This window comes from Ovis aries, chromosome 14, assembly GCF_016772045.2.
Source record: "Ovis aries strain OAR_USU_Benz2616 breed Rambouillet chromosome 14, ARS-UI_Ramb_v3.0, whole genome shotgun sequence".
NCBI classification, from domain to species: domain Eukaryota; kingdom Metazoa; phylum Chordata; class Mammalia; order Artiodactyla; family Bovidae; genus Ovis; species Ovis aries.
Genome location: NC_056067.1, coordinates 732,996 through 752,162, shown reverse-complemented (window position 1 = coordinate 752,162; position 19,167 = coordinate 732,996). Strand labels below are relative to the sequence as shown.

General features: G+C 41.4%; 1 long non-coding RNA gene across 1 annotated transcript in view; it reads left to right on the top strand.

Annotated features, from left to right (window-relative positions):
- Window positions 1-724: 724 nt before the first annotated feature.
- The window catches only part of LOC121816453 (uncharacterized), an 80,798-nt gene continuing 62,355 nt past the window's right edge, over window positions 725-19,167 (top strand). Inside the window, exon 1 of the long non-coding RNA XR_006056040.2 lies at window positions 725-877. This is a non-coding gene — a long non-coding RNA (uncharacterized LOC121816453). The remainder of the gene's footprint in view (window positions 878-19,167) is intronic.

Here is a 19,167-nt window from a genome sequence, read left to right as displayed (position 1 = left end):
AGGTTTTTTGTAGATGTCCTTCATCAGGTTAAGGAAGTTCCCTTAAATTTCTAGTTTGGTGAGATTCAATCGATTTTTAAAAGTTATTAAAGAGGTATAGGTTGAATTTTGTCAGATGCTTCTTCTGCACCTATTAAGATGATCTCATGCTTTTGCTTCTTTTCTCTGTTAATATGGTGATTTATTTACATCGATTGCAAAGTTGAACTAACTTTGAGTTCCTAGGATAAAGCCTCACACGATCCTGATGTATTATTGTTTTAAAATATTATTGCAATTGATTTGCTAACATTTCATGATAATTTTTGTATCTATGTTCATGAGAGATACTGGTCTGTAGTTTGCTTATTTATCAGTTAGTCACGTAATGTCTTTGTCTGTGGGGCCCTAAATGGGAAACCTTAAAAAAGAAGGGCTAGCTTTGCGGTTTAGAGCTAAGATGGCGCCTGGCGCAAGACATGAGGGCGGCCTAAGTTGTTTGTCAAAACTTTTGATTGGCTCTCTTGATTTCCGTGCACGTGGACAGCGCGTGATCACCATAGACTCCTATTACAATGAAGGCACATGACGATTTGACCTTTAACGTGATTGGTGCAACTATGGCACATGATGATTTGACCTTTAACGTGATTGGTGCAACTTTAGAAAGTCCCTCGCAAACCCCCCCTGCTTGCCTATATAAACCAAGAGTTTGCGGCAATAAAGCGGAACTGCTTAGACGGAACCCCGGTTGGGTGTGATTGTCTCTCGCTTGCCGCGGGGCTGGGTTGGCAGACAGCAGGCTCACCTCTCCTCCGGACCCCTCGGCTTTGGTGAGGCAAGTTCCACTGCCTCTCTTTGCGGAGCGCCCCCCGCATTTGTCAGTTTTGGAATCAAGGTATTGTTGGCCTCACAGAATTCCTTTTCTATGTTCTGAAATACCTTGGGTAGAGTTGTTATCGTTTCTCCCTTAAGTGTTTGCACAGTGTATAGTTGGGCATTTGCGTCTTTAAATCCAAACTGGTGATCTCTACCTTTTCACTTGGTATATTCAGATAATTTACGTTTAACATGATTATTGATATGTTTGGATTTAGGTTCAGCATTTTATTGTTTTCTGTGTATTTTCTCTACTTTTTCTTCCTCTCTTCTTAGTATCCTGCCTATTTTTGGATTACTTGGATTTTGGGGAGTATATTTCATTTAGATCAACGTATTGGCTCATTTTTTACTGTGGCTCTAAAATTTTTAATTTTTCAAAGTTCTTAGGTTGTTGCATTTAGTCCAGAATTTCACTTGTAATTGGTGAAAGAGAGAGGCTATCCTGGGCTTATTTAATCTTGACTGCCTAAATACTGCCTTTTAAAAAGTGTAATTTTGCTATTTTTCATGTTTTTCTAGACATCTATCATTCTTTTAAAATAACTGGTTTTTGTTGTACTGAGCGTCTCTTTTAGTAGTGGTGGTGGTGTTCTCCTAAGCAATAAAGTTCTGTAGAAGGCTTCATTGGAGACCCTAGAAAATGCCTTTATTTCCTATTTGCCACCGGAGCGTGCCCACCTCCCAGCTTCTGTGTGCTCTGGTACTGGTTTCACCTGAAGCCTTCGAAGGACTGCCGTTGGGCTCTGGAGCCACCTGCTGGTATAGAGAGCTAGACACGCCTGAAGTTTGCATCCCTTCCAGCCTCAGCTGCCGGGCCGGCTTGTACAGGAGTGCGAAGTCTCAACTCTTTTGCCCCAAGACAGAACAGCGTTTCTACTTCCTTACCTTGCTGCCCCACTTCCTCACTGGATTCTTCTGGGATACTTTCTTAATAGAGTGATCTTCTTCCTTTTACTTTTTTTTTCCAGTTTAGTCCTCTTCTCAAGTTGTTTTCATCTCTTATTTTTTTGTGTAAATAAGTTTATCGAGAATTGTACTGAGTTTTATCTCACAACTTATGGACGTAAAATTTTGTTTCATTTATCCCTAAGTATTTTAGTTATTTTGAGATTTGCACTAACACATGAGTTAATTTAGGAATAACATTTTAAAGTTTTTGATATTTTTGTCCTAAATGTCTTTTAATTGTCAATTTCTAATTTAATTTCATCGGGTTCTGTATTATTTGACTCTGAAATTGGTTGAGACTTCTGTTTCGTTCCACAATAAGGCTGACTACTTATAAATATCCCTCATTTTCTGGAAAAGTATGTTTTCTTTTGTTGACTGCATATATATACATGTAAAGAGACATCTATCAGGTCATGCTTTCACAGCATTGTAAAATTCTTCTATATCCTGAGTTATTTCTGTCTGCAGAGTCAGGTTCCGATGCAGTGAGTCGGGATGCCTGCTCTGGTGGTGGGGTTCTCAGTTTCTTTCTGTTATGCTGTCAGTTCTGCTCTATGTACTTTGAGGTTATGTTGCTGTCAGGTACGGAACAGTTTATGACTATTACATCCTTTTACATAATTACATAGTATTTTTTATTGCTATGAATGTTTTTTGTTTTGTTACATTTTATCTGCCTCAAAAATGATTATTCTTGTTTTGTTTTTGTTCCATTTCTCTATTTTTGGCTTTTCTGAGTTTATATTAGTGTGCCTCTTGTAGTAAGAGCCATATCACTAGATTGAGGATTAAAATCTGCCAGACTGTCTTATAATTGGTAATTTAAATCTCTTTATGATGAATATTGATATGATATATTGGGATTTATTTTTGCTATCTAATTTATGTTTTCTTTGCTTCTCTAAATCCCCTTTCTGATTTACATTTGGTTACTAAACCTTTCATTATTTTCCTTTGTTGACTTGGAAATTTTATGTATATATATATTAGATTTTATTTGTATTTTTAAAGTGATTATCCTTATTTTTTCTTAAGCACATTTTTGAATTTTGAATTGCCTAAAATTCCAAAATGCAAAATGAAACAATCATCAGTATTTTTACCACCGGAAGTTAATCACTTAACATCTTGGCATATTTGCACATGGGAAATAATTTTAACTTTCATAAAAATGAAGCAAATTTATTATAAAGACTTAAGATGGGAATATACTATGAAGAAAGTAAAAAATCCTAGTCCCTATAGGTATAGTGACAGATTTTAAAAAAATTGAAATATGCTTGACATACAGTATTATGTTAGTTTCAGGTATACTATATAGTGACTTGACATCTTCACAAAAAGCCTAGTAACTAGCTGTCCCCATATGAAGTTGTTACGATAGTATTGACTATATTTCTTATGCTGCATATGACATCCTCATGGCTCATTTATTTCATAACTCAAGGTTTGCACCGCTTATTCCCCTTCACTGATTTTTGTCCCTTGACTTCTCTCCGGCAACCACCCGTTTGTTCTCTGTATCTATGAGTGTGTATTTGTTTTGTTTTATTGCTTATTTGTTTTGTTTTTTATATTCCGCATATAACTGAGATCACATGGCATTTTTTTTCCTGTTTGACTTCACTTAGCCTAATCGCTTAGGCTCTAGGTCCTTCACTCAGCTGTAGATCCTTCCAAATTGTTGCAAATGGCAAGATTTCAGTTTTTAAATTCAGAGTAGCATTCCATTGTATATATTATTGTGCTATCTCTTCTTTATCCATTCATCATTGATGGTCACTTAAAATGCTTCCATATCTTGTTAATAATTCTACAATAAAAATTAGTGTGCATATATTTCTTTGACTATGTGTTCTTTATTCTTTTGAGTAAATATCCAGTAGTGAAATGGCTGAATTATGTGGTGGTTCTATTTTTTGTTTTTTAAGTGACCTCCATACTGTTTCCCACATTGGTTGCGCCAGTTGACAGCCTCACAAACAGCGCATGAGTGGTCCCTTTTCTCCACATCCTTGCCATCCTTGTTAATTGTGAGCTTTTTGATGATAGCCATCTGACAGAAGTGACAAGATGTCTCATTGTGGTTTAATTTGCATTGCCTGATTAGTGATGTTAAACATTTGTTCATTATCTGTTGGCTATCTATATCTTTTTTGGAAAAATGTCTATTTAGGTCCTCTGACCAGGGTTTTGTTTTTTTTTAATGTTGAGTTGTATGAGTTTTTTGCATATTTTAGGCATTAACTCCTTAGATATCTCATTTGCAAATACACTTTGTTGGTAGTTTCCTTCTCTGCACCAAAGCTTTTCAGTTTGATGTGGTCCCATTTGTTTTTTCATTTTTGTTTCTGTTGTCTGAGAAGGCAGATCTAAAAACATATTGCCGAGACTGCTGTCAAAAAGTATGCCTGTGTTTTCTTCTAGGAAATTTATGGTTTCAGGACTTACATTTAAGTCTTTAATCTGTTTTGAGTTTACTTTTGTGTGTGGTATGGGAAAGTAGTCCGGTGGAGTGTTTTTGGCATGCATCTATCTAGCTTTTCCAACATTGTTTATGGAAGAGGCTCTTCCTCCCACTGTATATTCTTGTCTCCTTGTCATATATTAGGTGACCATATAAACATGGATTTCAGTTCAGTTCAGTCGCTCAGTCGTGTCCGACTCTTTGCGACCCCAGGGACTGCAGCACTCCAGGCCTCCCTGTCCATTACCAACTCCTGGAGCTTGCTCAAACTCATGTCCATTGCGTTGGTGATGCCATCCAGCCATCTCATTCTCTGTCATCCCCTTCTCCTTCTGCCCCCAATCCCTCCCAGCATCAGGGTCTTTTCTAATGAGTCAGCTCTTTGCATGAGGTGGCCAAAGTATTGGAGCTTCAGCTTCAACCTCAGTCCTTCCAAAAAACACCCAGGGGTGATCTCCTTTAGGATGGACTGGTTGGATCTCCTTGCAGTGCAAGGGACTCTCAAGATCTTCCCCAACAACACAGTTCGAAAGCATCAATTCTTCAGCTCTCAGCTTTCTGTATGGTCCAACTCTCACATCCATACATGACCACTGAAAAGACCGTGGCTTTGACTAGATGGTTTATGGGCGCTCGGTTCTGTTCCATTGAGCTGTGTGTCTGTTTTTGTGCCAGTACCGTACTCTTTTGATGACGGCAGCTTTGCAGCATAATTTGAAATCAGGGATCATGATACCTCCAGATTTTTTCTTCTTTCTCAAGATTATTTTGATTATTTGGAGTCTTTTGTAGTTTCATTCAGATTTTGGAATTATTTGTCTTAGTTTTGTGAAATGCATGCATTTGATAATTTGAGAAGGATTGTATTGTATTGAATCTGTAGATTGCCTGGAGTAATGTAGTCATTTTAACAATATTGATTCTTCCCATTCATAAGCACAGTATATCTTCCCATTTGTTTGTGATATCTTCAGTATCTTATAGTTTTCAGAGTACAAATCTTTTACCTCTTTAGTTAGATTTATTTCTGGGTATTTTATTCAGTTATGAATGAGGTTGTTCATAACTTCTGTTTCTGATAGTTCATTTTTAATGTGTAGAAATGCAATAGATTAATTTTATATCCTGAAACTGTGCTGAATTCATTTATTAATTCTAATAGATTTTTTAGATAACATCTTTAGAATTTCATATATATGATTTCATGTCATCTGCAAACAAGGACAGTTTCACTTCTTCCTTTTCAGTTTGAATTCCTTTTCTTTTTCTTGTGTGATTGAAGTGGTAGGACTTCCAATACTGTGTTGAATAAAAGTAGATAAAAAGAGAAAAGACATTCTTATTCTGTCCCTGATCTCAGAGAAAATGCTTTCAGATTTTCACTGCTGAGTTTTATGTTGACTGTGGGTTTGTAATATGTGACCTTTATTATGTTGAAGTTTGTTCCTTATATACCAACTGTTTTTTAAATCATAAATGGATATTGAATTTTGTTGCAAGTATTTTCTGCATCTACTGAGATAATTATATATATGACTTTTGTTCTTCAACTAACCAATGTGGTGTATCATTGATTTGTATCACTGTTAAATCCTACTTGATCATGGTGTTTGATCCTTTTACTATACTGTCAGGTTGAATTTGCTAATATTTTATTGAGAATTTTTACATCTATGCTCGTCAGTGATATTGGCTTGTAATTTCATTTTTTTGTTTTTTTTCTTCTAGTTTTGGTATCAGGGTGATGCTGACTTCATAGAATAAGTTCAGAAACATTCCTTTCTCTTTAAATTCTGGGATAATTTGAGAAGGGGTAGTGTTAAATCATCTTTAAATGCTTTGTAGAGTTCATTTATGAAGCCATCTGGTCCTGAGCTTTTGTATATTGGGAGTTTAAAAATTGCTGATTCAATTTTGTTACTGGTAGTCAGTTTATATTCTCTTTCTTGCTGATTCAGTCTTGAAGGTTGTACATTCTTAGGGATCATCCATTGCTTTCAAGTTGTCTATTTCATAGCTGCTTGTGGTAATCTCTTATGATCTTTTATATTTCTCCTTCATTTCTGATTTTATTTATTTGGTCCTTTTTCTTTTCTCTTGATGACTCTGGTTAAAATTTTATCATTGTTTTCTATTCTTTTCAAAGAACCAGCTCTTAGTTTCATTGCTCTTTTCTATTTATCCTTTTCCTTCTTCTTGTTCCCATATTCTTTCTTTCTTTATACTAATTCTGAGTTTTGTTTGTTCCTTTTGCTGTTCTAGTTCCTTTAGGTGCGAGTTTAGACTGTGTATTTGATATTTCTTGCTTCCTGAGGTAGGCTTGCATTACTATAAACTTCCCTCTTAGGATTGCTTCTGCATCCCATTGATTTCTGAACCATTGTGTTTACGTTTTCGTTTGTTTCCAGGTATTTTTAAATTTACTCAGTGACCAATTTGTTGTTTAGTCGCGTGTTGTTTAGCCTCTACATGTTTGTGTTATTTTTGCAGTTTTTTTGCAGAGATTTCTAGTCTCATACAACGTGGCCAAAAATGGTGCTTGCTATTTCAATTTTTAAAACATTATTGAGACTTGTTATGTGGCCTAACGTGCTCTATCATGGAGAATGTTCAGTGTACACTTGAAAAGATTGTGTTCTGCTGATTTTGGGTGGCATGATCTACACTTGTTATCTCATTTGATATAATGTGTGATTTATGGCCGGTGTTTCCTTATTGATTTTCTGTCTGGATCTGTCCATTGATGAAAGTGGGATGTTAAAATCCCATATTATCATTGCATTGCCGTCGATTTCTCCCGCTGTTTATTAGTATCTACTGTGTGTAGGTGCTCCTTTATTGGGTGCATATGTACTTATAGTTGTTACCTCTTCTCATTGGATTCATCCTTTTATCATTATGAAATGTCCTTATGTATCTCTTGTTGCAGTCTCTGTTTCATAATCTATTTTGTAAGATATAAATATTGCTACTGGCTTTCTTTTCATTTTCGTTCGTTTGGAATGCTTGTTATATACCTTCACTTTCCGTCTGAGTGTCTTTAGATCTGAAGTGACTCTCTTGTAGGTAGTATGTATATGGGTCTTGCCTTTGTATCCCTTCAGCCACTCTGCCTTTTGACTGGAGAATTTAGTCCATTTATATTTAAAGTAGTTATTGATAGATATGTACTTATTGCTGTGCTTCCCCAGTGGCTCAGTGGTGAAGAATCCTCCTCCCAATGAGAAGACATGGGTTTGACTCCTTGGTTGGGAAGATACTCTGGAGGAGGAAATGGTAACCCACTCCAGCGTTCTTGCCTGGGAAATCCCATGGACAGAAGAGCCTGGTGGACTGCAGTCCATGGGGTTGCGAAAGACTCCGATATAGTTTAGTGACTAAGCAAAAACAGTGCAGTGCTCACTACCATCTTGTGAGTTGTCGTCTGATTGTTTCGTATTTTTTTTGTGTTCATTTCTTCTTTTGGTCTCTCTCTTTGTAATTTGATGACTATCTTTAGTGTTACATTTAGATTCCATTCTCTGTGTGTGTTATATTTTGGTTTGTGGCTACTGTGAGGTTCACATAAAATTACGTGTATGTGATTAATTGAAGTTGATGATCTTTTACTTCAAACAGATTCTAATAATCCTATTGATTTACTCTCCCCTCCAATGTTTAGTGTTTTTTATGTCATATTTTATACCTCTTTTGTTCTGTGTGTCCCTTAACTACTTATTGTGCATATAGATGCTTGTGTTATTTCTGCCCTTTAATCTTCCTACTGTCTTTGTAAGTGGTTGATCTGCTATCTTTACTATACGGTTGCTTCTACCAATGAGAGTTTGCTTTTTATATTTTTCATATATACATAGTTGTGGCCTTTTCTTTTCCACTTAGAGAAGTCCTTTTAGCATTTCTTGTAAAGCTGGTTAAATGGTGTTGAATTCTTTTAGCTTTTGCTATTTCTCTTTTAAGTCTGAATTATAACCTTTCCAAATAGAGTATTCTTGGTTGTAGGGTTCATTTTTTTCCTTTCATTGCTTTGACTATATTAAGCACTCCCGTCTGGCCTTCGAAGTTTCTGCTGAAAAGTCTGTGATAGTTTTATGGAAGTTCCCTTGTATTTAACGAATTGCTTTTCTTTTGCTGTTTTTAATATTCTCTAAATCTTTATTTTTTGCCATTTAAATTGTACTGTGTCTTAGTGTGACCTCTTTGCTGCTGCTGCTGCTGAGTCGCTTCAGTCATGTCCGACTCTGTGTGACCCCATAGATGGCAGCCCACCAGGCTCCACCATCCCTGGGATTCCCAGGCAAGAACACTGGAGTGGGTTGCCATTGACCTCTTTGGGGCCACCTTATTTGAGATTCTCTGTGCTTCCTAAACCTGGATGTCTATTTCCTTTCCCAGCTTAGAGAAATTTTCAGCTATTATTTCTTCGAATAAATTCTCTTCCCTTCTTTCTCTTTTCCTTCTGGAACCCCTATAATGTAAATGCTAATACACTTGATGTTATTCCAGAGTGTGGGGAGCCAGGATGAGGAGTCCCGCCTGTGGCAAAGGTCATGAGGTTAAGCGGTCCTACAGGCAAAGGCGAGTCCAGCCTTAAGGGAGCCTCGCTGGAATTTCTCGAGCATCTACCCCCAAAACCAGAGTCTGCCTGCTGTACTTTATGATGCTTTTCACTTAACGCTTCTGACATTAACAGGGGCTGTCCCCCACCACCTTCCTCTAAAAAGGAATTAACTTAGCTCCAGTTAATAAGTCTCTTGAGCGTAAAAAAAATGTCTCGGCCTAAACCCCTCTGATAACTTTCCAACTTACCTGACTGGTCTGTCCAGATTTTTACAACTACGCATGTGATTGTTTACGGCCCCCCAATAGCAAGAGGCACAAAGCTTAAAGCATCTTAAAGATATAGAGCCCATTCCTAAAAAGCTAAAAATTGTATTGGTGATAGGTTTCACTGTTGAGTCAATGACTGCTGCCAGGCCTCCATATTCTTTATCTTTTAGGCACCTGGAGGATATTAATCAATGTAATTGGAATATAGAAAAAGGAATATAGTAGTTTTGATGTTAGCAGCACTAGACTTTAGAGGTAGTGAACTTTCTCTTTGTTATAGATCACTGTACTTCTCTTTCCTTGTTATAAATTGTGTCATTGCTATGTAAGAATGTAACCTTAATTAGTGCTTTCTGAGAGTGGCACCAGACTTTAGTAAGAACAATACTTTTAAGGCAAATAAGTTTTCTGGTTGATGGACCCTTATCAGAAAAGGGCCATAAAATACTAATAGGCCTGCTGGCCAGAAGATAATGTAAATCACCTAAGACTTGTGTATACAGCTAGGTATGCAGAGAGAAAGCCTGGTCTTGATAAAAGTCAGGGCTGCTGACCCTGCATAACTTTGTATTATCCATTGATCTCTATGTACAACCAAAAGTATAAAAAGCTTTTCTAGAAAATAAAAGATGGACCAGTCACTGGAGAGATTGGTTCCCCCCGTGTGATCTTTTCTCCTTCTTTTCTGGCTGAATTCCCATCTGGAGCGTGGAGGCTTGCCGTGTCTACTTACTTGCCCTGGCTTCTAAGACCCATGCGAGAGGGAGCCCCAGGCGGGGCACCCTCCGCTATTCAAGCGAGTGCCAGTGGCCTATGTAGGTGATGCAAGTTTCTTGTCTTAAAACTTTATTAGCTTTCCACGTAAACCAAGTTATTCAGCCTCTTTTCTCCACTAATTTTCCTACTACACTATTCTTTCCTAATCTCTCTTTTCTAATTAAATAGTCCTTTCTAAGACGCTGACTCTGTCCCCCCTTCGAATTCCCTGGATCCACTGGGGCTGGACCCCAGCACCAGAGGTCTTTTAAGCTATTCTTATCTGGACTGGTTCAAAATTGTGAAAGGAGTATGTCAAGGCTGTATATTGTCATCCTGCTTATTTGACTTATATGCAGAATACATCATACGAAATGCTGGGCTGGATGAAACACAAGCTGGAATCAAGATTGCTGGGAGATATATCAATAACCTCAGATAGGCAGACGACACCACTTTAATGGCAGAAAGTGAAAAGGAACTAAACAGCTTCTTGATGAAGGTGAAGGAGAGTGAAAAATTTGGCTTAAAACAACATTCAAAAGACAAAGATCATGGCATCTGGTCCTATCACTTCATGGCAAATAGATGGGGGAAAAGTGGAAACAATGTCAGGTTTCATCTTTTTGGGCTCCAAAATCACTGTGGATGGTGACTGCAGCCATGAAATTAAAAGACTCTTGCTCCTTGGAAGAATACCTATGACAATCCTAGATAGTGTATTAAAAAGCAGAGACATCACTTTGTTGGCAAAGGTCCATCTAGTCAAAGCTATGGTTTTTCCAGTAGTCATATATGGATGTGAGAGTTGGACTATAGAGAGTTCCTTGGACTGCAAGGAGATCCAACCAGTCCATCCTAAATGAAATCAGTCCTGAATATTCATTAGAAGGACTGATACTGCAGCTGTAACTCCAATACTTCGGCCACCTGCTGTGAAGAGCTGAATCATTAGAAAAGACGCTAATGCTGGGAAAGATTGAGGGCAAGAGGAGAAGGGGCTGACAGAGGATGAGATGGTTGTATAGCATCACTGACTCAATGGACATGAGTTTGAGCAAACTCAGGGAGATAGTCAAGGACAGGGAAACCTGGCGTGCAGCAGTTCATGGTGTCACAGAGAGTCAGATGTGACTGAACGACTGAACAACAACAATAACATCTTGAAAAATTCTTTTTCCTGTTCAGCTTGCGGCGTTTCCATTACTTTTTCTTCTAGATCACCAATCCATTCCTCTCCATTATCTAACCTACAATTGATTCCTTTTAGTGTCTTTTAAATTTCAGATACTGTATTCTTATGCTTTGCTGGGTTCTCCTTCATACTGTCTCTTTGTTGAAATTCTTACTCTGTTCATTCTGAGTTTGGTGAGTATTTTTATGATCACTGCCTTTAACTTTTCATTGTATCAATTCCTTATCTCCATTTTGTTGGGTTGTTCTCCTGAGCTTATGTCTTATTCCTTTGTTTAGAACGTGTTTCGAACTGTGGTGTTGGAGAAGACTCTTGAGAGTCCCTTGGAGTGCACGGACATCCAACCAGTCCATCCTAAAGGAGATCAGTCCTGGGTGTTCACCGGAAGGACTGATGTTGAAGCTGAAACTCCAATACTTTGGCCACCTGATGTGAAGAGCCGACTCACTGGAGAAGACCCTGATGTTGGGAGGGATTGGGGGCAGGAGGAGAAGGGGACGACAGAGGATGAAATGGTTGGATGGCATCACCGACTCAATGGACGTGGGTTTGGGTAAACTGGGAGTTGGTGATGAACAGGGAGGCCTGGCGTGCTGTGATTCATGGGGTCACAGAGTCGGACACGACTGAGCGACTGAACTGAACTGAGAACGTGTTTCTCTGTCCCCTCACTTTACCAGTTCTTTTTATTTCCATGTGTTAGGTTGGTTCTGCTTTCTGACATAGGAGAAGTGGCCTTATGTAGGACGTGTCCTGTGGAGCCAGGAGCGTGCGCCCCTCTTGTCACCAGCGCTGTGTGCTTTAGGATTCCCTGCTATGTGGGCTGCTCCTTCTGTGTGGCAGGGCTGATTACTGTGGGCATGCTGGTGTGCAAGGATGGGCCATGGATTGGCTGACTACAAGGCTATGCCTCGTGTGGTGACTGTGGGCCCACTGTGGCTACCTACACAGTTGGTTGTGTGACCCACGGGGATGTAGGGTTGGTGCTGGCCCGCTGGTGGGCAGGGCTGGTTCCCTGGAGCTAATGGGCTAGAGATCGGATTCCAAAATGCTTGCCAGTCCTGATGTTATTCTGGTAGAATAATCTCCCCAAATGGCTGCTGCCAGTGTTTCTGTCCCCAGGAGCAGTCCCAGTTGCCTCCTGCCTCTTGGATGCTCTCCAGTACCAACAAGGGTGTGACCCAGAGTGTTTTCAAACCACTGCCTCTGTACTGGGTCTCAGAGTGTGTAAGATTTTGAATGCATTCCTTGAGAGTGGATCCCTGTTTGCTACAGTCACCTGGCTCTCTGGTACACAGGCCCTGTGTTTTATTGTATTGCTCAGTCTCTCAGTCACATCCAACTCTTTGTGACCTCACGTACTGCAGCACGCCAGGCTTCCCTATCCATCACCAACTCCTGGAGCTTGCCCAAACTCATGTCTTTCAAGTCAGTGATGTCATCCAACTTTCTCATCCTCTGTCGTCCCCTTCTCCTTCTGCCTTCAATCTTTCCCAGCATCAGGGTCTTTTCTAATGAGTCCACTCTTTGCATCAGTTGGCCAAAGTATTGGAGTTTCAGCTTCAACATCAGTCCTTTCAATGAATATTCAGGACTGATCTCCTTTAGGATCTCCTTGCAGTCCAAGGGACTCTAAAGAGTCTTCCCCAACAACACAGTTCAAAGCATCAATTCCTTGATGCTCAGTTTTCTTTATGGATACTCTCACATCCATACATGACCACTGGAAAAACCATAGCTTTGACTAGAGGGACCTTTGTTGGCAAAGTAATGTCTCTGCTTTAGGTATTCTTACAAGGAACGCTTAAAAGCATTTAAAAGTGCCTTTTAATTTTATGGCTGCTGTCACCATCCACAGTGATTTTCAGTTCAGTCACTCAGTTGTGTCCTACTCTTTGCGACCCCATGAATCGCAGCACGCCAGGCCTCCCTGTCCATCACCAACTCCCAGAGTTCACCCAAACTCATGTCCTTCGAGTCAGTGATGCCATCCAGCCATCTCATCCTCTGTCGCCCGCTTCTCCTGCCCCCTATCCCTCACAGCATCAGAGTCTTTTCTAATGAATCAACACTTTGCATGAGGTGGCCAAAGTATTGGAGTTTCAGCTTTAGCATCATTCCTTCCAAAGAACACCCAGGACTGATCTCCTTCAGAATGGACTGGTTGGATCTGCTTGCAGTCCAAGGGACTCTCAAGAGTCTTCTCCAACACCACAGTTCAAAAGCATCAATTCTTCGGTGCTCAGCCTTCTTCACAGTCCAACTCTCACATCCATACATGACCACAGGAAAAACCATAGCCTTGACTAGATGGACCTTTGTTGGCAAAGTAATATCTCTGCTTTTGAATATGCTATCTAGGTTGGTCATAACTTTCCTTCCGAGGAGTAAGTGTCTTTTAATTTCATGGCTGCAGTTACCATCTGCAGTGATTCTGGAGCCCCCCAAAATAAAGTTGGACACTGTTTCCACTGTTTCCCCACCTGTTTGTCATGAAGCGATGGGACTGGAGGCCAGGATCTTAGTTTTTTGAATGTTGAGTTTTAAACCAGCTTTTCACTCTCCTCTTCCGCTTTTGTCAAGAGGCTCTTTAGTTCTTCATTTTCTGCCATAAGGGTGGTGTCATCAGCATGTCTGAGGTTATCACTATTTCTCCCGGCAGTCTTGATTCCAGCTTGTGCTACTTCCAGTCTGGCATTTTGCATGAGGTACTCTGCATATAGGTTAAATAAATATACAGCCTTGAACACAAGCCCTGCTTGCCTTCAAAGCTAGAAGTTCTGGGGACTCCTCTTAGTGTAGACCCCTGCCCCCCACCACCGCTGTGGAGCCTAAAGTGGGGCTCAGACCTCTCACTGTTTGGGGAGGTTCTCTGTGACTCTGATAGCCTTCCTGTTTGTAGGTAGCCAATCCAGGGGTGTGCGCCTTGACTATATCGCCACCCCATCCCTGTCTCATTATGGTTCCTTCTTTACGTTTTCAGTTGTGGAAAATCTTTCCTGCTAGTGTTTAGTTCATTGTCATAGACAGTTTCTCTGTATGTAATCATAATTTTGGTTTGTTTGCAGGAGGGGATGAGTTCAGTATCTTCCTATTCTGCCATCTTGGTGATCTCTAGTGACCTTTATAAAAATATGACTATCTCCACATGTTCTTTTAAAATATACAGTAATATATTGAGTTGGCCAAAAAGTTCATTTGTTGTTTTCCGTTAAATGTTATGGAAAACTCTGAATGAACTTTCTGGGGAACCCGATATTTAATGTTACTAGAACTTAAAACAGAGAAGGCAATGGCACCCCACTCCAGTACTCTTGCCTGGAAAATCCCATAGATGGAGGAGCCTGGTAGGCTGCAGTCCATGGGGTTGCTCAGAGTTGGACACGACTGAGCGACTTCACTTTCACTTTCCACTTTCATGCATTGGAGAAGGAAATGGCAACCCACTCCAGTGTTCTTGCCTGGAGAATCCCGGGGACGGGGGAGCCTGGTGGGCTGCCGTCTATGGGGTCACACAGAGTTGGACACGACTGAAGTGACTCGGCAGCAGCAGCAGAACTTAAAACATAACCGAAGCAAAACTGAAGGAATTGTGAACTTCAGACATTAAAAAAGATAGTTATTTCCTAGAAGATCCTTCAAAAATAGAAAAAGATTTTGAAAAATTTCAGAGTTGATAATCTTTTTTTTTTTTAAAGTATGTTTAAAATTTTGAGTTTGTTTCAAAGTTTCGAGTTCAGTTTGGTAACTCTCTTCTTTGAAAGATGACACATTGATGGATTTCCCTCTTGTCTCCTTAGAGTTGTCAGTTATAGTATGACTTTTACCTTGAAAAGGAAGTGGAAGTGGCTCAGTCATGTCTAACTCTCTGCGACTCTATGGACTATACAGACCGTGGAATTCTCCAGGTCAAAATACTGGAGTGGGTAGCCCTTCCTCTCCTCCAGGGGGTCTTCCCAATCCAGGGATCGAACCCACGTCTCCACATTGCAGGCAGATTCTTCACCAGCTGGGCCACAAGGGAAGCCCAAGAATACTGGAGTGGGTGGCCTATCCCTTCTCCAGCAGATCTTCCCGATCCAGGAATGGAACTGGGGTCCTGCATTGCAGGCGGATTCCATACCAACTGAGCTATGAGGGGAGCTGTCTACATTATCCAGTTTTAAATAAAGTCATAGTTTGTTCTGCTACTGTAATTCCCTTGATTGGCTGCCCTTTGTTCTAGGTATAGACGGGTTCTCTGCTCAGCCCTAGTTCTTAAACTCCAATCTGTAAATTCCTGAGTTTATAATTATTATTGCTGTTATTATTGTTTTCTATAAATTGAAAGGATTTACTTATGAATAGTTACTTTTCCCCCCTAAAAAGTCCATATGGTCTGTATTTTCTTCAGGGCTTGATGTTTCAGAATGGCTGCTTCTTGCCTTTACAGAAGTAAGCTGGCTGAGTGTCAGATTCTAGGTTCACTTTTTCTTTTGGAACTCAGAGATGTGAATACCTTTTATTCTGGCTCTGAATGTTGCTGCAGAGGAGCCAGAGTCTGGGCAGATTTTCCCATTGTGTGTTATTTTGCCCTTTCTGCTGAGATGTGTCAGGATTTCTCTCTTAACTTTGAAGTTTTATAATTTAATTAGGATGTGATATGTCTCTGTGTTGAGGTTTTCGTATCAAAATTTGCTAACGTAGATTATGCTCTTTTAAAAAATTTTCTCAGGTTCAGTCATTTTTAATACAGGGAAAATGTCATGCATTGTATTATTTGTGTTTTCTTCTTTAGGAATTCCAATTATACCTGACAAATTGTCTCTTTTTTACAGTCAATGTGTCTTCCTAATAACTTTTTGTTTTTTAAAATACATATTCATTTTAATCACCCTAAATCTTTCCTCTAGTTCTGTAATTATCAACAGTATCTATTCTGTTCTTCTGTAATAATACTTACAGGTTTTAATTTTGTTTTCTAATATCTATTTCTATCTCATTCTATATTTTTATCATCTCTTTTAATTTTAACTTTACTTGATCCAAGTTTCTATTAAGTTTTCTCTCATTTCAAGCGATCGTGGGCTTGCTCTTCTGGCCCTTTAGTGATGCCCGTATCTAGATTAGGCTTCTCTGGGGTCTTGTGCTGTGTTCTTATGCCTTGCCTTCTCTTTTGTGCTTTCATGGTTTCTGAGCTGAGGCATTTTATCTTGGTCATGCACAGCATCTTCACTGCTCTGATCACTGTACCTGAGACCCGTGGGTTTCCCCCTTTAGCTGCAAACGGTATCCACCTCTTTCCTTTCCACCCACTGTCTGAGGTGATGACGTGGCAGGTGAGGGCATCTCTGGGTAATAGTCAGGCTTTGTCAGAATAGCTGGGCTCTGCTCTCCCTTCTGTGGTGCTTATGGAACAGTCTGGGGTTTACTGCACCTGACCAATCAGTGAAACATTTCATGCTGCCCAGGAATCCTGTGCATCTTTCCCTTGGGCCATTTCCCTGAGCAAACGGGGTGGCGAGATGCACGGCCTGATGAGCCCTGGGGCCACCCCTAGGTGCAGTGCAGTAGGTCTCCACTTTTGTTTGGCATCAGCGTGCTGAGTGGAGCCTTCCCATGGACCAGATCCAGACCTTCCCCTCCCCGGTCAGCTAGTTTAGAGGTCGCACCCCATGCCCAGTGAGTCCATAGGTGTGAGTCGAGGGAGGTGCGCTGACTCAGCGTAAGACTGTGACGGTCGCATTTGGCTCACCACTTTGTACAGCTTGCCTGTGTTTAATACCCTTTTGTGTCTGACCTTGGATGCCCGCAGCATGATGTGTGGCTGGTACCCAACTTGCCTGACTTGCTGCCTCAGAGAACACCCAGTGTGGTTAGGCAGCTTGTGTGGCAGTCACCTGATGCTCCCTGATCAGAGGCCGAGTTTCTGTGTGTCTCACGTTCCAGGAGCTGATTTTTGAATAAAGGGTGTTTGCAGCAGACAGCATGGCTCGTTCCATACCTTAGGAGCCTGTGGTGTAGCTCCTGGTGGGACTGTGCTGCTGTGAAATACCATGGATACAGCTGGCATCCTGGGATCTGCTGAACCAACTGGCAGAGACGACTGCCCCATCTCCTGGGACTCTGGCAGAGCATTCTCCTACTCCAGATCCTACTTAAAAATCACTTGTCAAGTAGACCAGAGCAGCATCCTGAGTGCAGCACATGCTGCTTCAGAACCTGAACAGGCTTCCCGAGCACGGTGCTTATGTTAGTGGTTGAAGGTGGGAGGTGTGCAGACGTACCTGAGACCGCTGGGCCAGTGTAACGGACCCTGGGATCTTGGTGGTTTATCTTCCGTCGTCTTCAGGACAGCTGTGGACTCTCATGTTTTGTGAGATGTCCAGATGTTCAAGGTTTCCTTGGACTGTAGTGTGACGGAGAACAGGAGAACTGACACAGCCTTTGGGGAAAGACTGTGGATGTGCGCTGTCATCTGCCCAGTTCAGTCGCTCAGTCATGTCTGACTCTGTGACCCCATGTCGTCTACCCACCCCAGGTGAATGAATGGGATCCTGGCTCTTCTTCCTGATGGGGATTAATAAAACCCCCACAATATTGTAAAGTAATTAGCCTCCAATTAAAAGTAAAAAAATTCAACAAATTTATTAGCTCAATATCTGCATTCTACAGAGCAGAGGCTCTGTTGCTCTGTTCTAGATAAAGATAAAGATTTGGCACAGAAACTGTAATTGGGGTGAAACTCAGGGAAGTCTGAAGTGGTTCATCACCATGATTCACTGTGGACTGTGCAAGTTCTGGGGGACGCAGCAGGCCCCCAACTTTGGCATTCTTAAAGTTTTTGAGAATAGCACTGATTTCTGCCTTTGCCCCCAGGATGTGATATTGTTTTTGGTTGGTTGAGTCAGGGGATCAGGGACAATTTCAGGGCCTGACATTTGGCCTTTCCTACCTTGCTAGCTGCTAAACACGTCCGTCTGATTACTCATTCAGAAGGCTGAGGAAATGACCACTTGGTGGATCTGTGGACCCACCACAAGAAAGATTCCATTTATTGAAACTCCAATACTTTGGCCACCTGATATGAAGAGCTGGATCATTGGAAAGACCCTGTGGGAAAGATTGAAGGCAATGGGAGAAGGTGGGGGGGCAGAAGATGAGATGGCTAGTTAGCATCACTGACTCGATGGACATGAATTTGAGCAAACTCCAGGAGATAGTGGAAGACAGAGGAGCCTGGTGTGTGCTACAGTCCATGAGGTCGCAGAGTTGGACATGACTTAGCGGCCTAACAACAGCAACACTTTACTGAGGGATGGGAGTGGCTGTGCCCCAGTACTAAAGTCAGCTCAGATTATGTCCAGCAGCGCCCTAAAGAGGTGGCTTTTCCCCTTCCCCAGTGCCCTGTCACCCAGAACTGGAGTAACGCTATTGTTTAAACTTCCTGTGGCATTTCATTGCCGCATTCCTCAGCTGACGGGTTCTGGGCTCCCTGATCCCTCAGCTGACGGGTTCTGGGCTCCCTGATCCCTCAGCTGACGGGTTCTGGGCTCCCTGATCCCTCAGCTGACGGGTTCTGGGCTCCCTGATCCCTCAGCTGACGGGTTCTGGACTCCCTGATCCCTCAGCTGACGGGTTCTGGGCTCCCTGATCCCTCAGCTGACGGGTTCTGGGCTCCCTGATCCCTCAGCTGACGGGTTCTGGGCTCCCTGATCCCTCAGCTGACGGGTTCTGGGCTCCCTGATCCCTCAGCTGACGGGTTCTGGGCTTCCTGATCCCTCAGCTGACGGGTTCTGGGCTTGAGAACTGCGGCAGCACTGGGCCGCCCGTTGGTGTGATTTAACTCTATTTTCTGCCCATTTTCATGCATTTTTGCCCAATACCTTTGTCAGCCATCTATGTGTCTTTTTCCTATGATGGTCTATTGGGAATCACCACAAGTCCTTGTAGGTCAAAGTCACCTGGTTGTCTCCTAACCTCGCTTTCTACCTTGCCTCTGATGATTGAATGTTACTGTACGATCTCCTGTTCTCAAATCCTTCTGTCCTCGGTGACTCTGTGGTGCCAAAGCCATTAAAAGATCCATCATCAGCCTCGCTTTCAGAAGCCTTACTGAACTTCTTAATGA